At 35.9% G+C, this 21,328-nt stretch overlaps 1 protein-coding gene across 49 annotated transcripts in view; it reads right to left on the bottom strand.

Annotated features, from left to right (window-relative positions):
• Rims2 (regulating synaptic membrane exocytosis 2) overlaps positions 1 to 21,328 on the bottom strand; it is a 431,117-nt gene that overhangs the window by 123,743 nt on the left and 286,046 nt on the right. The gene's annotated exons all lie outside the window — the stretch shown is intronic.

The following is a 21,328-nucleotide window of genomic DNA, read 5'->3' as shown; positions in this document are numbered from 1 at the left end:
AACTGGCAGCTATAGCAACACAATGTCATGTAAATTTATAAGCACTATGCATGTAGACAGGAATGTAAACACACAAATGACATACATACCCTTTGCTCAAGATGACAACATTAAAGCTGAAGTAAAGATAGCTAGACACGAATGTACTCATGGAAATAAGCATCTAATACTTACCTGATCTAAAAGAATAATAATATAAATGGGATCAGAAATGTAGCCACACTGTTAGCAGTTACAGAATTCTCTCCTCAGCCAGTGCTGTAATTCATTTTAAAACACTACTTCTGCTCTGCCGTAATTTCATTACACACCAGGTAAGTCTTGCTAATAAATTTTAAGTGGAGAACTGATTATATAAGATAAAAGCAAACACAATTTTTCAGAAAGATTAACAAAATCTTGGGCAAAAGTATGCATAAAGAATGAAATGATATGACCACCAAATATGCCATCAAATTTCTGCTGTGCTATGAGACAGGTTTAGGTCAACCATAGACTTCTGTCCCAGACTTCCAAGTGATGAAGTTACCTCTATTTTTATGCCATCAAATGTAAATCAATTCTTCAATAAGTAACCAATAAACTATAATGATAGTCATATTTTAATAACTGACTCCATATTAAATTTAAGATTGCAGAATAAACTAAATGATATATTAAAACATGAATACTTGTGACATGAAATATAGTCAAGTATAATACCTATTATTCCATTGAATTACCCCTGTGAAATTGTTTGTGCTCTGATATAAAACAAATTTATTTTCCAACAGCAAAAGAATAAAAAAATTAGCCCTATATGAGAAAAAATTATGTGTAGTGAAAATGTGTTATTAGCTAAATTTTGTTTGGAAAGATTCTTTAAAAAACTTTCATGTTGCTATCACAATAGAAAAATAGAATGTTAAATACAAATAATACCAACTGACAAGAAAATGTAAGCACACGTAGACATAGTTATAACACACACACACACATAAACATAAGAATTTTCTAATACTTAGACTTTTTGATGTGGGAAATGTCTATGACAGCTACAGTTAATTCCTTCTGAATACTAGGAAGCCAAGTGACAGCAGGGAGGAACAGCAGGCTTTTTAGGTAGGGGTGTGTGTGTGTGTGCACTTGGTCCTGTAGTGGAGTGCTCGTTCGTGTGAGTGCATGTGCATGTCTAGATCCCAGGACCAGCTCTTGAGGCACTGTACTCCCTGCGCTTTTGAGACAGGGTGTCTCATTGGCCTGAGCTCATCCTTCATGTTAGGTGCCAGGCCAGTGAGGCCCAGGGCTCTGCCTGTCTGCGACTGCTCAGAGAGGGGGACATAAGCACAGCGCACCATTTACTGGATGACAGGGATGGAACTCAGAGTCTCGTGCCCTCAGAGCAAGCAGTTTACCGAATGAGCTAGCTCCTTTGTCCTAAAGTAGCCAAACTTTAACTTGGCTGCAGGTCCGCCATGGCACAGTAAAAGCAGCCACAGGCGATATTTACACAAATGGCCATGGCTGTGTTCCTGTACAAGCCCACAGTGAGCAATACTAAATGCAGGGAAATAAAAGCAGTTCCTGTAAAATGCTTCTGTCTAAAGACAGAACAAGAGTGTCCATTCTCATTATTTCTATCCAACACGTAAAATAAACACCAATGAAATATTAACCAGAAAATTAGGTGAGAGAAAGAAACAGAAGAACACAGTGAAAAGAGGAAGTGAGGTCATCCTTATTTGCTGATGGTATGATACGCCTGTAAAATCCCTCAAGACTCCATCAGGACTCTCAGAACTATAAACAAAACCAGCAAGAAACAAAATCAACATAAAAAATAATAGATTTTCAATACAACAACTAATTTACAATAGCATCAAGTGATTAAAATGAAATACGTAGGAATGAAAATATCAAGGAAATGCAGGGTTGCTACAATCTAGAATATGAAAAAAACCTTCCTTGTTTATGTATTGAGAGAATTAATACAATTAAAATAGCCATAACATCAAAAGAACCCTGCAAATTAAATGCAATTCCCAAGAAAATAACAGTGGAGTCCTTCACAGAACTAGGAAGCAAACAAATAAGCAAGCAAACAAACAATCCAATTCAACTATAAGCAAAAGAAACCACAATATTTACCAAAGCTATCATGAGCAAGAAAACCAATGGTGAATGCATGACAATAGCTGACTTCAAAATGCACTCATGGGCAATAGAGATCGCATCACTACTTGATAAAGACAGACACGGAAACCATGGAAAAGAAAACTCAGAACCAAATCAATGCAGTAGCAGCTGATTCTTGACAAGATCCCCAAATACACATCAGACAAACAAACAGTGCTGAGCAAACCAGACATCACATGGAGATTGAAACTAAACCCATACCTCTCCAATTTTATAAATACCAGCTGAAAATGCATCACGGACCTTTATGAAAGACTTGAAACTAATAGTTGAAAAAAACAAGAGAACTCGTCAAGATTATTGCAAGGATTTCCTGAATAGGACTCCAATATCCTAGGGAACAAAAGCAAGAATTTAAATACTGAATCATATAAACTTCCAAACTTCTTTACAGCAAAGGCAACAATCAACAGAATGAAGGAACAACTTAAAGAACGAGAGATCAAGTCCTTGCCAGATATTTATCTAACAGGACTAACATACCGAATACACAAAGAAATTAATAAACGTCCTTAAAGATTTATTTATAATCATGTGTATATCCGTGTCCAAAAGGACAAATGAAAAAGCAAAAATAAAATATAAGTTGCTAAGAAATAAATGAAAAATACTTATTCTTTAGCTGCCAGAGAATTGCAAATCATAATGACATTGAAATTCTTTTTCAAAACACCGAGAATGGCTGTACTTTCCATTAATAATATTATGTTAGGGACGGGGTAAGAAATGCTGGTGGAACACAGGGAGAGAGGAACCTAATACATAATTGGTGGGAAAGTGAGCTAACACTGCCACTAGGAGAGCAGTGCAAAAGTTACTTTGAAAAAATAAAACAACAACAACAACCTCAAGGGAACTAGAAGATGATTCAGTTACACTACTGGTGGGTGTTTGCCTGAAGGAAATGAGGCTAATAGATAACGTTTGTTATGTTGCATTCATCAAGTTGTGAAATTAAGATGGGCAACTTGTCAACAAAGTAAAAATAAATAAAAAACATGGCACATATACATAGTAGCATAAACTCAGCTAGAAAAAAATGAAATCATGTCATCTGTAGAAATTGGATGGGAGGATGCTATGTCAAGAAAAATATATAATCCAGGTACCAGAAAAACAAGCATCACATGATTTCTTTCATAAATGAAGCTTAAAGAAAAACAAAATTAATAAAATACACGAAGATGATCCAAAAAAGAATGGAAAGAGAAAGAAATGAGAGGGAGCGGGGAGGGACTGGATAATACAAGGGACGGATGGGAGTGAAAACATGATCAAAGTCCAGAGTTCCACATATGGAAGCCATGGGCAAGAGGAACTACTCTGCACAACTAACAGCATTTACGACTTTAAAAAAGCTTTCATTTATAAAACAACTATGGTACAAGATTTAGGTCATATTGGCTTAATTTTACATGCAAAAAGGTCTTCTTCATTAGTAATGATCAAAAAATTACATAGGATCTGAGCTGGAAAGATAGCTTGGTTAAATGCTTGACTTGCAAGCAAGTAGAGCTGAGTTCACTGCACAGAATTCATCTCATAAAGAAATCCATGCATGTGTTCACACTGACAATTCCCGTGTTGGGATTTTGAACTCAATGGCCAGCCAGGCTAATTTAGCAAGTTCCAGGCCAATGAGAAACACTGTGCCAAAACAGCGAGGCGAACGCAGCCTGAGGAGTGACAGCCAAGGTTACCTCTGGTCTCCACACAGATGCACACATGTGCATGTGAGCACACATGTACACACACAAAATATATGGTTAGATCATGTATCATTATTTGTATTTAACAGACCACTACAAGCCCTAAGAATAATACTAATCCTCATTTGTTATATTTAACTATATTGGCCAAATTTTCAATCTCCGGGCTATCTCTTTCCCTCCAAACAATCACCACTTATAGAATGTACCCAAGAGGATTCAATGATTCTAGCCAAAACAATTAATCTCAATGGATCACATTAGTTAACATGCTTGAGTTAATAATTCCCCAACGGTAACTTTGAAATCTTCTAGAATAAACTGTGGGACAAATGAACACCATGCCATAATCGATATGCCTTATATGAAGTCTCAGAGAGGAAGAGCCATGAATAAACTCACCATACAGAGTTGCCACTGGTAGCTTTCACACTCTGGTCAGAGGGCTAAGGTGCCTATTTAACATAACAAAGCAGACCTGGCTGCAGGTTCTCCCTGCAGCCCTCAGTCTCCTCCTGTCACAGGGCCCCCCTGGCTGGCATACCTAGTCCCCTACCCCCAGCTTTTCCTGTCCAGGGGCTGCCCTTCCCTTCCCTATATAATTCAACTATTTGGTTACCCGGACTCTACTCTCTTTGGACCTCCTGGCTGCTGCACCGGGTTCCCTTCTCTTCCCCTGTCCTCAGATGGCTCAGGGTCATGTCCACTTTCCATTCTCCCAGATGTCCCATCTCCGTCTATTCTCCCTTTGATCTGTAATAAACTTTCTCTTCCACCATACCTAGGTACGGTCATGTCGTTTCCTTTCTTATTATTTCTTTGTTTTATTTACACACAAGAAAACAATATTTTCTTTGCTGCACTTTTACCCAATCAAAGGAAAGCAATGCAGAAATAACATTTTTGTTTCATTCAGATTTAACCTTTTTTTTCCCTTTGCCCTTCTCGGGATGAAAAACAATGAGATTCAAGGCAAATGGAAAGGGAATTGATTGAACAAAGAATGGACATTAAAGTCACATACAGATGAGGAAAGATAGGTCAATAGATAAACTGAAAGTAGTTTTTGTCTTGTTTTAAGATAGGCTCTCATAACATACTTCAAACTGGACCTGAGTTCTCAATCCGCCTGCTCCAGCCTGCTGTGTGTTGACATTATAGCAATGTGCCTTCAGGTCCAGCTCTGCTCATTTTACAAAGGTAACAGTGATGCAGGAGACTTCTGTCTCTGCTTGTCTCTTGTACCATGGCAGGTAGCTAACAAAGGATACTCAGGAGCTTCATTGCTTTACGTCCTAGACATATTAACAATGCTAATGTTATTATATAACATTATATAACCTGTATTATACAACAAACTCAAACAAAAATGTTCTGCAGAATTATTGTGATATGATTATTGTTCATTTTAATTTCCTTTATATTTTCATTCCAACATTTAAAACTCTTATGAGCCCTTAGTTATAAAATAAAATTATATTAGCCAAGGTTTTAAATCATAATTTAAATAAAATGATAATGCTATATCAAACAAAGACATACAGTAAGATATATGTGGGGGTTTTAAACTGAGAAAACTTGTAGAGAATACGTTTGGTACTTAAATTAAGGACACATTGCTATATCAAATGATAGCAAACCCTAAATATGATGTTTCCAGTGCAGTAACAATTTCTTTCCAAATATAAATGTTGTCCTCCTAAAAGTAATCATATATTTGGTACATGAGCTGGGCTAAAACTCGTAACATTGTAAGGAAGAAGGAAGAAGCAGAGAGGAGAGGTTTAGGGGTATAGACACTCATTTTGATTAATATCATACAAAAGAAAATAAACAATTTATATGTTTTATTCATGCTGTCTAAATAAACATTTCACAAAGTGGCATTCAGTTGTTTAGTCAGATTTAGGCTTGTCATTAGCTGGAGAGTTATTTCCAATGGCTAACGGAGATATTCGGAAGCAAGGCTTTCCAGCTGTACTCATGCCTCGCCGCCACGCTGTGCACCTTTCCTAAGCTGCTAATTGGTCACAGATATGAAAACTACAAAGAAGAATGTCGTGTTGTTTAAGACATGATCCACATCTAAAAAGCGGGTAGTAACGATGAAGACTAAAACCCAGCTGAGGCCACTCTTATGAGAAATAAACTGGAGGACCAGATGAGTCTGGGCAGTTGACTTCATCTGGATGGAAGTTAACCTTCTAGCAGTTTCTATGCAAACCACACTGAGGAACCTCAATCAAGCCTATAGAGAGACCGGAGTGTCCTTCACTTGGAATCTGTAAATTTGTGTCTCGCTTTCTTCATCTCAGCCCTTCAGTCCGTTTTCCCAGATCACCCTTGGCATGCTGGATCAGCGTTTAAATGTGCTGCAGGTATTCTGTAAGGTTACTGGTATGCTGGAGGTAGGGGACTGGACTGGTCACTTCAGCCTAAATTTCTCAAACAGCTCGGGTATTTAGATATTCAAAACACTGTACACTAGAGATCTGTGGGCTGTAGCCACTCTCCCTTCCTCCCCATCTAGAGGGAGGCCATCTAAAGGAATGTTTGTAAACGTTCCTTGGAAAGATGGGCTGCAGGATGTGAGTTCTAACAGCCCTAGGTTAAGAATTTTATGAACAATTTCTCCTTTTATAGGTCAGTTATGTTGTATCATAAATTTAATATGCCATTAATGTAACTAGGGAGTAACTTTAGTGTAACATAATGAAGTGTGTTGATCATGTGGCTACTTAAATAGGAATTTTAAGACTTCATTACATTTTTATTTCTGTAATAATATACATACTATTTTTATTAAGACATTAAATCTAGAATTGATTATAATTATAAAAAATGTGTAGGTTTGGTCTTTAATATTAAGAGGAAGCTTTAAATGGCTGAGGAACTCATTTTATTAACATATTTTGGCCATCAGTTTAGAATTTCATGACAAAATCTCCAACCTTATGACTATTATCCTTTGGTTATGTAGTTAGAGATAAAAACTCAGGACCACACACTGCCAAACAGGCGTTCTACCATTTAGTTATGCCAAGACTCAAAATTCTCTAATCGTTAAGGCAACTCTTGCGAGACGATGCCTTGTTCCTAGCTTTCTGCATATTTTACTTTTCCGTGGCAGTGCTGTTTTATTTTATTGGCATTTATTTTCTTATTTTTGAAATGGAAAGTCTTCCAGCTTAGTCAACCACTATTTTTATTCTTCTGTTGAATGAAAGCAAACACATACACACAAATATTTAATTTAAAATTTTTCTCTTTAAAGAATCCTGTTAATGTTCATTATTCAAACACCTTATTGGTTAGTTGGTTAGAGACTACCAATGTAGTAAATTGTAGTAAATCAATTGTAGTAAATTGTAGTAAATGTAGTAAATCAAAGCTGTAATGCAAAGAGCTATGGATTTGCTAAAAATAAATACAAACTTGATAAAAAGTAGACATATTTTTTTCTGAAAAATAAGCTTTTTGCATATGAGCCAAATAATGAAAGTACTTTCAACTTCTTTCAAATTACAGAAGTGATAGTGTTTCTATAACAATACAGGGCCTAATATTTAAATGACAACAAATTTAAGGTCGTAAATATATGACTTAATTAGACAATGCTCCATTAAATGATATAATTTTTCATGCTGTAAAAACATCTTAGTGAATGTATTATATGTGAATTTAATTCTGATCAGGTTTTTTAAAGTATTTTTTCTTTTTAAAAATTTTATTAGATTTATTTATTTATTTAGATGTTAGTTGCAGGGGTAGGGAGCACACAAAAGCTGCTGTCTGGTGTGGAGGTCAGAGATAGAGGACCGGAGCTGGCGTTCACCTTTCATTATGTGGGTCCTCGGAATGGAACATAAATCCCCTGGCTTGGGGACATTGACTTCATCCACTGATCCATCTCATAAGAACCTCCCCCACATCAGAAAGTACATCATGATTTTTAAGGTTCTGGATTTGTATAGATCATATTAATTTTACTATTAATCTAAATCTTATTTTTATATTTCAAGAAATTATAATGTTTCAATTAATATTTCACATTTTGGATTATGATTCAAATGTTTTTCATCTGCTTATGTATCCCTGAATTTCTAGTTTAAAGAAATGTCTATACATAACCTTCCCTCGCTTTTCTATTAAAAGTTTCCAAGTCACCTAAGTCTCGAGGCTCTCAATACAGTCTCTAAGCTGTAGCAAATGTGTTTCCCCAACACGCTGGGCTTTTATTTATGATTTTGATAACATGTTCCAGCGGCCACTCTGCGGTCAGCTCTTCTCTCATTTCCTTGACTGTAGTTTTTAAGATGGTGTTCTTTTTTCAAAGCGATAAACTTTGATTCTCTATGAAAACACAACAGTCTATGCCATGGGTTAGAAAATGTAATAACATGTGCTCAGGATGTGTGAGGTCATGGCTCAGTCCCTACGAGCCCATCCCAAATAGCACCATTCTTTTAAACTAGCTGAAGTTCATTACCAAAGCTAAGGAGTGTTTGGAGGAGCCCAGGCTCGCATCCTAGTGAGTGAACTGGGCTTGCATCTTTCTGGCCTCAAGCCCACTCAGATGCGAAGCTCCGGAGAGCAAGTATGGAAGCTGTGATGCGGTTTTCCGTGTCAACTGTATGTATTCTACTCTAGTAGCCACAAACTAATAACCTGTTAAATATAGAATACGTATTATATAGTATAGAAAGTAAGTACATAGAAACAATCGCAAATACAAATAATTTAGAATAAGTAATAATACAAATATATATAAATTAAAAATAATCCTACATAACAAAAAAATACTTCCATATATTTTCCCACATATCTTGGGCTGAGCTATTAATAGGTTATAGTGACAAAGAAAATAACGTCAAACATCACTGGGGATGTGCGTCTAGGATACTAACGTTACTAACCTACTGGTTAACACTTCATTCAACCTTAACAAAGCATTCACCCCATCTCACTTGTACCTACTGCTGACATCACCTTGACCTGATAGTCACTAACCTACTAACAGCACTTCCGCTGTCAGAGTCTCTTCTTGGTGCCTCTGCTGGTCCATCTGTCGTTCCTGGCTTTGGACAGAACGCACTAGACTTCCTTACCCCTCGCTAGCCTGAGTATGTAGCATCCAACACAGTGCTGGGCGGTGCAGACCAAGACATCTCTTGCAGCGTGCTGTGACCAGCATCAGAGCCCACAACTCACCACGACAGACCTATCACCCACCACAGTGGGAGAACATTTGCAGAGAAAGCCTTCAGATTTCAGTTACCTAATAACAAACCTGTTTCATAACAATATCAGAAGCCAATAAAATATCTTTTTCTCTGGGAATTTTTAACTTATTTTCTGAGAATTTTATCCGCGAGTATCTATCATTTCTAACTCTCCCTCTCCTTTCTTTAAACTCTTCTAATTCGTGTGCTTACCAGATACCACCTGTCCTGTGGAGCGCTGCCTTCATAACCAGCTCAGAGTCTCTGACCTCTCCCAAGTTATTTCTACCCTCTGGCTGTCACACACACACACACACACACACACACACACACACACTCCTTTGACAACCTCTAAATGAAGCTTTGAATTTTCCCCTTAGAGTAGCGTAACTTCCCTCTCTCCTTCTGCCACTAAACCGTTATATAGTGCATTTCTTTTATCTTCTTAATACTCACTTTCTTACAAAATTCCACTCTGCTTTGTTTGCTTTAAAAGTCCTGACCTTTGTTCTTGAAATCTTTCTGCTTTGATTAGAGACACTCTTAGCTTTCCCCGGAAGACTCTGACATCCCTCTCTTTACACTAAAACGCAGTGTAGTCTTTGCCTCTTAGCAGAGGGGCCATTTCTACTCTTACCCAGGAAAGAAAGCTGATGCTACAATACAAGCTGTCTCAGAAACATGCTGATATAATGTTGTTTGAGGCTTACAGCATCATGTGAGCACACTAATGCCCGTACGCACACGGAAGGTGTGGGCAGGCGAGAGTCAAAGCCCAGAAAGTTCCTTACTTTCTAGGCCTGCATTTCTGCTCCTCCATGTTTACTTTCTAATCCCATGGAAATCTCTCTGATGCTCATTTAGTTCCAAAGCAAATTTCCATACATCTCTTTATTCATCATGGACCCTCAGTAGCTTCAATCACCTACACAATCTAGCATTAAAGTCTATTTGCCACCCCAACCCCCATGCCAACCGCCACTTGTGTCCTACCTCAGAAACCCAATCCTGGGACCAAGCTTGCTCTCTTTATGTTATTTGTGAATATCTAACACAATAAATTAAATATCGGATTATTCTCTGACAATATTCTCTTTGATTTGTCTTTATTATCATATCTAATTAATTATTTCACCGAATCTTTTCTTTCTCAGAAATTTTAAAAAGTCTGCGTCTACCCATGACGTCATGTGACTTTCCCTTCTTATTCATGTCCCTTACTTTGACCAACACTAGCTCTTAACTTGATCTGCTCTTTTCCACTGCTACAACAGTCTTTCTAGGAACAAACACCCAAGTTCGTGATCCTACTGCTTTACGTGTTTCAGTACACAACCTATGTGAACACTGACTTTGTCTGCTAGTTTCTAGGTAACACCGCCTGACACCTTTGATCACATTGTTCCCCTTTCCATATCAATTTGAAACATTCTTTATAGAGATAGTCAACATTTTCTAATTTTTAATATGCAACTCGATAGAACAATTACTTTCTGAACTAACCCAAATCTTGCTGAAAATGATCATATCACCCTTTTTGTGATTCTCACATTATAACAGTGTCTATAACTAATTATTTCCTCTATTTGTTAGCCGAGCCCTGAAAATGCCTGCAGCTGTGTGTGTTTGCCTTGATCTTTCCTACATCTAGCAGGACACACTCGAGCGTGTTCACTAGCGCGGTACTCCAGCGCCTTCACTTAGTGAAAGTGTGTTTAATAGGCATTCCAGCTTCAGCTCTTCCATGAATATTTGTTTAAAACAGATTTTATTTGCATTTGTAATTTTTTTGAACACACTGTTCAAACCATCCACATTGACACATTTACATAGTACACTATCCTCATCTGTTAAGTATTAATAGGAATAAGTAAATAAATTTAATAAACTTTAATCAGGGCCTGTGTTAGGTGTTTGGTACCCTCATATCCTAGAACAATGGTGGTTATGATATAATTAAAAAGTTCTTTTCAACTTATGTAAAAGTGGAACAAATCAAGTTTTAAGTGTAAAATAAGTTTGGGAGTAAATTATGATTAACTTATTAATTTAATCTGGCTGACATACTCACATGTATACATAAAAACATGTATGCAACTTTTATATCTCTTATTTTTTTTAGTTATAGAAAGATAACATACACATTGTATGAAATTCACTATTTTACTTTTATCTATCAAATTGGAGCAGCAGCTGTAAAAAGTTGAAAAATATATACTTTAAAAACCTGCAAAATTCAATGTTTTCATATATTAGAAAACGAAAATTTATGAAATGAGTAAAAGATGGCAAAATGTTTCCAGGCTGGGAAAGTTAGATTACATGAAAAGAAACGCAAAGGGAACCAGTAGGAGAGACAGACCTGTGTATCTTCTCCCTGCGGAGCCCCCGTCGTCTGCGCCACAGCACAGGATGGACAGACATAGACAAAGGAGAGGGTGTGAGTGATGAACTCAGGGGGAACGTGACACTGAAGGACAGAGCCAGCCACTTGGAGGGAAAATCCTGTGCAGTCGCAGGGAAGAGAGCCGTCAAGTGCACAGCGTTAAAAAAATGCAAGGATTGATGGCAAGGTAGGTAAGTAGCTGTAGGTTAGCAGAATGAGAAAAATAAAGTTAGTGCACAGAAGAGGATCTTAAAAGTTAGTAATTTAAGGACAGCCAATCTTGAATACCGACACTGAAGGAAAATAGCATTAGTAAAGCCAGTATTGTTTTGTATATCTGCAATTTTAGACATTACTGAGTTAAATTAAAATCCGTAAAAATGCCTTCGATATTTAAGTATCTGAAGAAAGAATTAAATTGAATTATTTCATTAAAAAAAGATGTCCCACCCAAACTGTGACGTTTCTACAGTTAATCAGAAAAAAAAGGTTGTCTATTAGGCCAACATCTCATTAAATAATCTCACTCTAGTTAAATGTTTAAATAAAAAAGTACAAAATAAGAAAATATAACACAATTCATCATAAGAACAGTGGATGAAATAAGGATGTAGCTTATCACTGAGAATTAAAACTGTCATCAATTTTGATAAATTTCTTTTGACACATTCCTTTATAATAAGCATCTATTCAGAAAATCCTCACAAATGTCACATTAGAGACTGCTACTAAAATAACATTTACCCCTGAAAACCATTATTGGCTAGAAAGGATAGGGCATACGTTTGGGGAATAATACCCTTCTAACTACTACCTGAGAACTTGAAAAGATATTGGTTTATATAATAATTTGAAATCAAGAAAAAGCCCATTAAACTAAGCTTCCAAAGAAAAATTTTCAACATATTGGTGATGTAGTATTAGTGCAATTGACACAGGAAAGCAATTTCACACAAAGTCATAATCTCCTATGAAAATCAAATACTCATTTCTGAATCAAATACACAAAATTCTTAAAAATTACACTCTGTTCTAGTTTGTTTGAATTATGGGGTTTTTGAGTAATTATGGGTTATAAATAAAAACATGTTGGAATACAAATATATCAAATTTTAAGTCCTAAAGTAATTAATTCTTCAAACAAATCCTTCTTCTCACAGGTGGTAAGAAATGAAATCTTCCTATTACAAGAAAAGCACTAAGAAGTCTTAGAAGAAGCTGAAAGACAAAATCACTGGAAAGGGAAGGACAATTTTGATACCTAGCAACGGATGTTTATTGCAAAAGCATATTTTCATGCATCAAAACAAGACACTCCTGACAGCTGTGTTTCAAGCTAGAGGCCTCTAATATAATTGAACACAAAAAAATATTTATGTCCCTCAGAAACGCACACATATACATGTATAGCAAGAAGCTGCAAGCCATGTTCCCCTTTCCATGCCCTTTTCACCCATACCATGAAGATACCACAAAATATCAGCTATATTAATAACGGGCCCATTCTGAATTCTTTCTGCCACATTGTTATTCTTTGATATGACATTTTTATAGAAAAGCATTAGCACAGTGCTAAAACCGTTAAAAGGATAACATGTTAAAAGTAACTTGATAATTAGAAAAAGAAGATTGTTTACAGAAACAACACCATTTCAAACTTAATCTCTTTTTTTTTTTGCAGAAATGCAATTAATTAAGCTTCCTTCTCTTCTAAGCATTTTCCTGTACATTGGATTAATTGATACAGTTTTCATACTATATATTGTTCTGTAAATGGCAATTTCTTCTCGATTTCACTCATTGTTAGTAAACAGAAGACACAGAAACTTCAAGGGAACTTACCCAAAACCCATATGGTGGTGGGATCAGTAACAGAATAAACATTTTTCCTGACTTCCTGGCTAGTTTTCTAGTCAATGCTATATGCCCCAAGAACTTGTGAGACAAAAAAAATCAAAACGATGAAGAACCAAAGATCCAACCTTCTCACCATGAGACCTGAACTGGACATTCAGTAGAAGACCCCTACACCATATATGACCATTTAACCAGGATGTTTTCATTTTATAAAGATAGCACAGGACCTACATTCTTAGAGACAATCCTTTAATACAAATTTTATATTATTCATAAAGCAAATAAAAAGGATATATATCTTGATCACGATTTCACTATTGACAGAAAGTGTCTATTAAATCACTTTCATTATTTATGTCACTATGATACAGTGATGAACAGGTCAAAAGAGTGTATATAAAATACGACTCAGACAGACAGAGTCATCAAGCAAATCAGCAAACCTTCATGTAGAATCAGATACCAGCATTGTAGAAGGCTTTCTTGTCTTCCTTTGGGTTACAGTTATATACGTCATACGTATTAAAACAGTCTCATTTAAAAGAAATACTTAATCACAAATCAGACTTCAGCAACCACATCTTTTGTCAAGCTAACAAACCATTGGCCCTTAGAGGAAATTCTGTGTCAGCCAGTAGGACCCCGAGCGCCCATGTACTTAATTAGTTATTAAGAAAAGAATTTGGGAGATGGCATGAGAGAAGGCAATGGGTGGTATAAGCATAGCTCTTTTTATACATGTAAGAAGTTGTTAACGATGGAGTCAACTTTTAAGAAGTTTTATGCAGCCCCTCTGCACTTCCCATTTCTGTAGCTCTCATCTGATCATCGCCATGACACAAATGTTATGCTTCCCAGTGTCGATGGTAATTTAAGAATGGCCTGCCCCTTCAGTCAACGGCCAGTTACCACACCCCTCTAAAGTCAGCAAACCACGGCCTTCATTTAACAGTCCCATGACAGAGAGCAAAAAGGACTGTGTCCTAAGTGCTGACTGCCGCAGTCATGGGTGGAACGTTGTTTCAGACTTTGCAAACACAAAGAGCATAGCAAGCACATGTTCACCGTCTTTCCTTCCGCTTACTCTAACACAGGAAATCAGGTTCTTACAAGTCACAATGAAATCAAACCTGCTTTATAAAAACTGTGGGCACCGTTTTATCACTATTTAAAAGTATCTTTCAAGAAGTATTTTTAAATATAAAGAACCATCAAGCTGTAAATCAGAAAAGGATTTGACTTTTTTGATTTTTTTGATTCTAACTCAAGAAAATACACACACGTACTTACCAAAAATCTAGATTATTTTGGCTACATAGTCAGATATTTTGGCTCTTAAAAAATCTACTCTATATTATTTTAATTAACTACATTTGTTATAAATAGTAAGATGTTGAAAATGTGCTTATATAACCATCCCTGCTAAGAAATTTTAAGAAAATCAAAATGTTTTCCATTGTAAATGTTTTATATTCTTATATTTCTACTGAAGATATATGAAAATTCAAACAGACATCATCATCTATAAGACACTTTGCAGTAAAAAGCAGATAGTTATCTATCATTTTCACCAGAGGCCTTAAGCATCTTCCTGAAGCTCTGTTGATGAGCTAGTGGTGCTCCCCCTCAGCACTGAGAAAAGCTCAGTCCAGTCAGACTGCTGGGGAGAACTGGCCTGGGGTCCTCAGGCCTGTTTCGGGGACCAGCATTCTAGCCAAACATTCTCCACACAAACAAAAGGAAACACCAAGAGTTTAAGGTTTTTAAAGGACAACGCCAGAAGCAGTACGTGATTTACTGGTCCTGAGATTTACAGTGGCATATGTAAGAGATAGATCTTTCCATAACGAGCCGAGCTGGGAGAGCACATCCTGAAGCAGGGTGGATGGCCTTAGGGACAAGCCAAGAGGAACTTAACTGAATTTGTGTGATGTCCTAGGCCCTTGAGGATCAAGCCATGGCTACCTTTATTTCTAAGTGTACTAATAGCACTTAAATCTAAAGCTTATCTGTTAATTTGTATCTTATTAAACATTAACTTAATTTGCCCTACATGAATCTTTCTCTATCAAGAAAAAAATGAATTAATTCTATCATAATCCATAAATTATCAGAAACTATGCAAAAAGTACCTAGGAATAAAATCCTGATTAATCTTCCCAGATTTAATGGATAAACATATCAAATTATAAGACTAGCTTAGAATTATTCCTTAGATTGAATATATATCCTTCCAAGAAATCTCAAGGTATTCAAAACTAAAAGAAAATAAGAATATAGAAATTAAAAATACCCAAGAAAAATTTTACATGTGAAATTTAAAACAATAAATCACCAAAAAACAGATACATTTATAAAATATAATTCCAAAGAAAAATTGAAAAAAGTCCCTATTTTCATATTAGTTAGAAATTCCATAAATATTATGACATGGAAACATTTAGATTAGAAAAAACTAACACTCAAATCATACAAAGCTAAAAGTAGAACTTAAACAGTAGTTCTCCAGTAATTGGTAAAGCCTAAGTGGTTACATTGAATATTACTAAGTCATAAAATAATATATATTACTCTAATATAGTGTTTGATTGACTTGTTTCAAAAAAACAACAAAACAGAAACAACAACAACAAAAAATCAATCAAACACCAACCAACTAACTAACCAACCAACCAACCAACCAAACAAACAAACAAACAAAATAAACCCAAAACCCAAAACCCAAAAAACCAAGGCAAGACAAAGGCCCAGAGAGCGACTTTCAGGAACACTGCAAACAAAGGGACCAGTCGTCAAGTAAGGAGGCGATTCAAACAGTTCTTAGATGTAACGCACCTTATACATAGAAAGTAACAAACCCTCTCATGCATAGTATTAATTAATCACAAAACATATTAGAAATCACTAAAATATTATTTTTACACATTTTGAATGATTTAAAACCAAGACTACTTTTCCATGCCTTTGTCATGCGAAAATCTTTGAACCTGCAGTATTCTCAAACATTTACTAAGCATGAAGTAGTCCCCAGTTAGCTTTCTCAGCACATTTCCTGTGTGGCAAAAACAAAGCAAAGCTAAACTAGCTTGTTTTCCTCAGGGGACGTTTCTAGTTACCGTTGAGGGTGGATAAACTCATAAAGAAAATAGAAATCCAATAATTTAACATTTGTTCTCAATATTTAATAACACTTATTCTATGAGCAATGATCATGGCATTCTTGTCTGCAATACAATTGCACATTAAACTGGTAGTGGTGGCGCACACCTTTAATCCCAGCAGTTGTGAGGCAGAGGCAGGCGGATCTCTGTCAGTTCGAGGTCAGTCTGGTCTACAGAGTGAGTTCCAGGACAGCCAAGGATGTTACACAGAGTAACCCTGTCTCAAAAACCCAAATCAAAAACAAACAAACAAACAAAGGAAGATTGTTCACTGGAAAATAAACTATATATTATCCACAATTATGAATCTTCCATTTATATTAAGAATATTAATATTCTTATATAATATTCTGCGCTTCACCTAGTGTATGTTGGAGCTTAGGTTCAGGATTTAAAAAAAAAAAACCTTCACTAAATTTACCACGTAAGCCAAAGCTAATGGGATATGCCTTATCAGGACTATAAATGACTAAACAGTAGATTCCGGGGATTAGTGCCATATTCAGTGTGATATCTTATGCTCTCCCAGCATGCTCTTCTTCTGCAGCTACCCTTCACATTAGAGCTTGTTGTTTTATTTTTGTTTTTTAGAGACAGGATTTAATTCACTTTCTAATCTACATCACCAAATCAGTAATTTAATCCTAAAGGTTTTATCACCTTTAGGATTGGTTTTATCACCTTTTTATTGTTGACATACTTCCTAAAATGGCAAAATTTCTAGGATTATAAATAATTTTTGTATTTATTTTCACAGAAGGGCACTTGAACAGAAGAACACTACATATTCCTGATATGCCAAGAGCTTCCCATTACTTGTTTAGGTTCATACATTCATAAACTTTTTCTAATGTCATATTTTACCACAATCAATGTCTGATAAGGAATTTTGATAATTCACAAATGGTGATCTTTTAATTTTAGTGAATAAAACCACATCTGAGTATTGATTTTTAGCTAAGAGACTATTGATAACGTAGATTTACCTAAAGGTAAATTCCATCGAGCATGCCGTCCGTAGGATTATAACATGCAGTTTAAAGCCCTCAGCATCCAATGGCAAGGCTGATTTCCCCCACTGCAGCACTCTAAAGTTCCACATTAAAAACGCCTCTAGAATCCACACTAAAAACTCCTCTAAAATGCCTTTAAAATGACAAAAAGTTTTGGTACGTAAGTATTCAACATATATTTTCCTTCAACAGGATATTGCATAAGGAGTTCTTAAAATTTAGGGCTTGGATTTGGACAATTGGTTGCTATATAGTAAAACACAATTGTTAAAACATAAAATTTAAATCATTATAAAGATATTGAAGTTCTCAATAATTTCCTTTTCGTAAGTAGGTGTGTTCAATTAAAGGATGTATGTAACTTTACATGTAAGTATGGTATACACACATATTTGTACTTCCACAGTTAAGCGTGAATAAACTGAAAATACTTAATCTTTGAACTTTCATGTTTGTAAGACTTATGTTCCTCTAGGCAAACATTGCACTGCTTTGTGATTTTGATATAGAAATACAGATTTATATGGCCACGAACATCATTTATCAGGTATGATGTTAAATAATGATTTTTGACCAAGGACAATCCACATTACAATAACAAGGAGAACCAATTACTCAATTTGTTTTTGTACATTGGTAGAAATCTAATACAGAATCTCACTCACCAAAAGTAAGCGTTCTACTACTGGACTAAATCTTTACCTTGAGAGATGCTTTTGAGGGATAGCTTTTATTATATAAATCACAATATAAATTGATTTTACATTTGTATTTATATTTCAATCTCCCTAGATGTTTAAAGATAATCACAATTTTTAAGCAAACTGATTCTTCAGTTAAGCCATAATAAGACTAAGATTTCTACTTACAGCTCTCATGAGTGTATTTAAATCTTTAAAATGAATTCTATTTTATTGCATCTTCACTTGACTCTGCCATCTTTCCTGGCATGCTAGACTTATGACGGCTTTCCCCAGGAACTCCAGGCTTCTTCATAGCTGCTGTCACTACTGAACCATCCCAGCATTTACTGCAGCCAGGTCTTAACTCGTGTGTCGTGCACGGTGTCTTTGTCTCTCCTGCGCACTCTGGTAATTCCTTATCAGCCTTGATGTTAGCATGCAATAGGATGTAGTAAATCCATGAATGAACTACTCCAACTTACACTGACATGTTTAAACTATAGTTTTTAAGTTCTCAGGAAAAAAAGTAAATCAACACATAAAAATACACTGTCACTGTCCCATAGCAAGTTAAAATAATGTAACTAGTGAAGACCTTATTCAAATATTTTAAACTTGATAAAATGTTATTGTATACTCATCCCTCTAATTACAGATTTAAGTAGTACTGGTTATTGAATTGATCTTTTCTTCACAACTTGCATTTCTTTCCATTATTCCTTCTAAAATATGCGGGCGAGGACTTGCAAAAAAGAAGTAAGAAGAAAGGAAAACAAAATATTTCAACTCATTGGTAAAATCCGTGATCTGAAGAGACACTTATTGAACTCATAAACTGTGCTAGCCTTTTCTTTCATGAAATAGCCAGTAATTTTTGACTTCAAGAGCCGTAAATAAATCACTACAGTCGTGCTAACTCTAGCATTTGTAGAATAAAACCTAGGAATGCATTAAAAGGCAAAACTGAATAACTCTATTGAGCTTTCCTCAGTCCTGTTGGGGGAAGTGAGGACTTCTCCACGAAGGTGCCGTCACATCCGTGAAGCTGACGGTCACTGTGCTTACATTGTTATTTTCCCCTTTAAATTATGTTGTCCTTTAAAAACATGAGGTCAATTTGATAAGCAAATAACGGTCAAGTATTTATCACTGTACTCTACATTGAATCCACACATGGTAAAGTTCACACCAGAATGAGAGAATGAAGTACAAGGACACAGGCATTTCAAAAGCATGAAATGCAATGTTTTCAGCCTCATGCTTTCACACGGTTTCCAACCCTGACAAACCTGGCTCGGGTTGGAGTTTCTGAGTCGGCAAGGGTTTGTCATCACTTAGTGTACCTATCGGCGTTCCCTGCTGGTCTTCCCAAGTAACTTCTAGCGTAGATAGAAACAAACAAAACAAAACAAAACAAGTCATCAGAACGTGTAAGAACAGAGAACATAACAAGAACCTAAAAGTACTGCAGGAACTGAGATTATTTTAATGAAAAATTTACCTGAATTCTCCAAAATATTGAATTATACTTTTTGTAAACTTTTCAATTTATTTTCAATAAAACGAGTGGATTCAAAGTATGAGGAAAATAATGAATGAGGATGTAAATGCTTGGTAGAGAGGATACTGCCTTTACTTTGTTGACAATAAAAATGTGAGTTTGTTTTAGATGTAAAAATTACTAGGGGTTATTTTATTGTGGCAAAATTAAATATTTCTATGCATTTTTAAAGATTTTTTATACAAGAGAGAAGTCACTTCAATATGAAATAATGGCTGTTTATTTGTTTCCATTTTCATTATCTGTCAAATGATAAAATCTTATGCTATGCAACACTTCAATGAATGAATTGATAAAACAAGGCAAAAGCAGTAATAGCTTGGCATCATGAGCATACAATACTTGGCATATTCAATTGTCTAACATAATTTGCAGATTGATATACTATTCATTCATTCATAGATATTCAACATCTCTATAAAATAGGCACATGCATGGGTACCTAGGACATAGAGGAAGACAAAACAGGCAAATCCATAGTCACATGAAGATTTTTATAAAACTTATAATTTAATGGAAAAGAGCTCGTAGCCATGAACATGTAACATACAGTGACTTAGAATGAACTCTAAAAAAACAAGCATGAAGTAAGAAGGAAACGGAATGTCTAAAGCATGACAGAATTTTGGATGGTATGGTTAATGAAGTCCTCTCTAAGGAGGCAAATTCAGATTAGGGAAAGGACATTACAGGCAATAATGTCTAAATGGAAACATTTTAGGTGAGAAGTATGTCTGATGTAGCTCAGAACAACAGGGAGGTCTCTGCGGATGAAGCAGAGTGGAAAAGAAAGGAGGTAGAAGGGAATGGTGACGGGAAGATTGCAACTTGCTGGCCATATACCAAAGTTCATTGTCAACACCGACCTTAACTTCACATTAGTGCTCAGAAACAATCTTCTCACTGGCCTTTAAAAACATCTCATTCATCCATCCATCCATTCATTCATTCATTCATGCAGTGTGTGTGTCTGCCCTTGCACACATGCTCAATTTCACACATGTTCACGAACACACACACACACACACACACACACACACACAGGACCATGTATGGAAGTCAGAGGACAGCTTGTAAAAATTGGTTTAGTCTTCCTACCATGTGGATTTAATGGACTGAACTCAGGTCGTCAGGCTCGCCGGCAAGACCTTACAGCTACGGAGCTATCTCACACTCTCCAGCTTTCTCCTTAGCCCCACATCTCCATCTCTGTATGGTAATGGCACCATTACTGCTATATACATTAACTCCCACATCTCCATCTCTGTATAAGAATGGCACCGTTACTGATATACACATTAAAGCTCCACAAAGTTTCACCACACACACACACACAAGGCTCTGGTTCTTTATCTACTTTGCACTCTACGTGATAGAACACCCCCAATTTTATAGGGCTAAGAAACACAAAACACAGCTGGAAATAATAAGCACTATCATATTATTATTAAGTGAAAGTAAGAGATTAGAATGTAAGTTAATTTTTCTATTATTTTGAATGAGTGTATCAATATGCCCGAATAAGAATTAGGATTTGGGTGGGAGGTGATAGCGCACAACT

Source organism: Myodes glareolus, chromosome 19 (genome assembly GCF_982192425.1).
Source record: "Myodes glareolus chromosome 19, mMyoGla1.1, whole genome shotgun sequence".
NCBI lineage: Eukaryota > Metazoa > Chordata > Mammalia > Rodentia > Cricetidae > Myodes > Myodes glareolus.
Note: the sequence above shows the minus strand (reverse complement) of the source record. Positions and strands in the feature narration are given on the sequence as shown.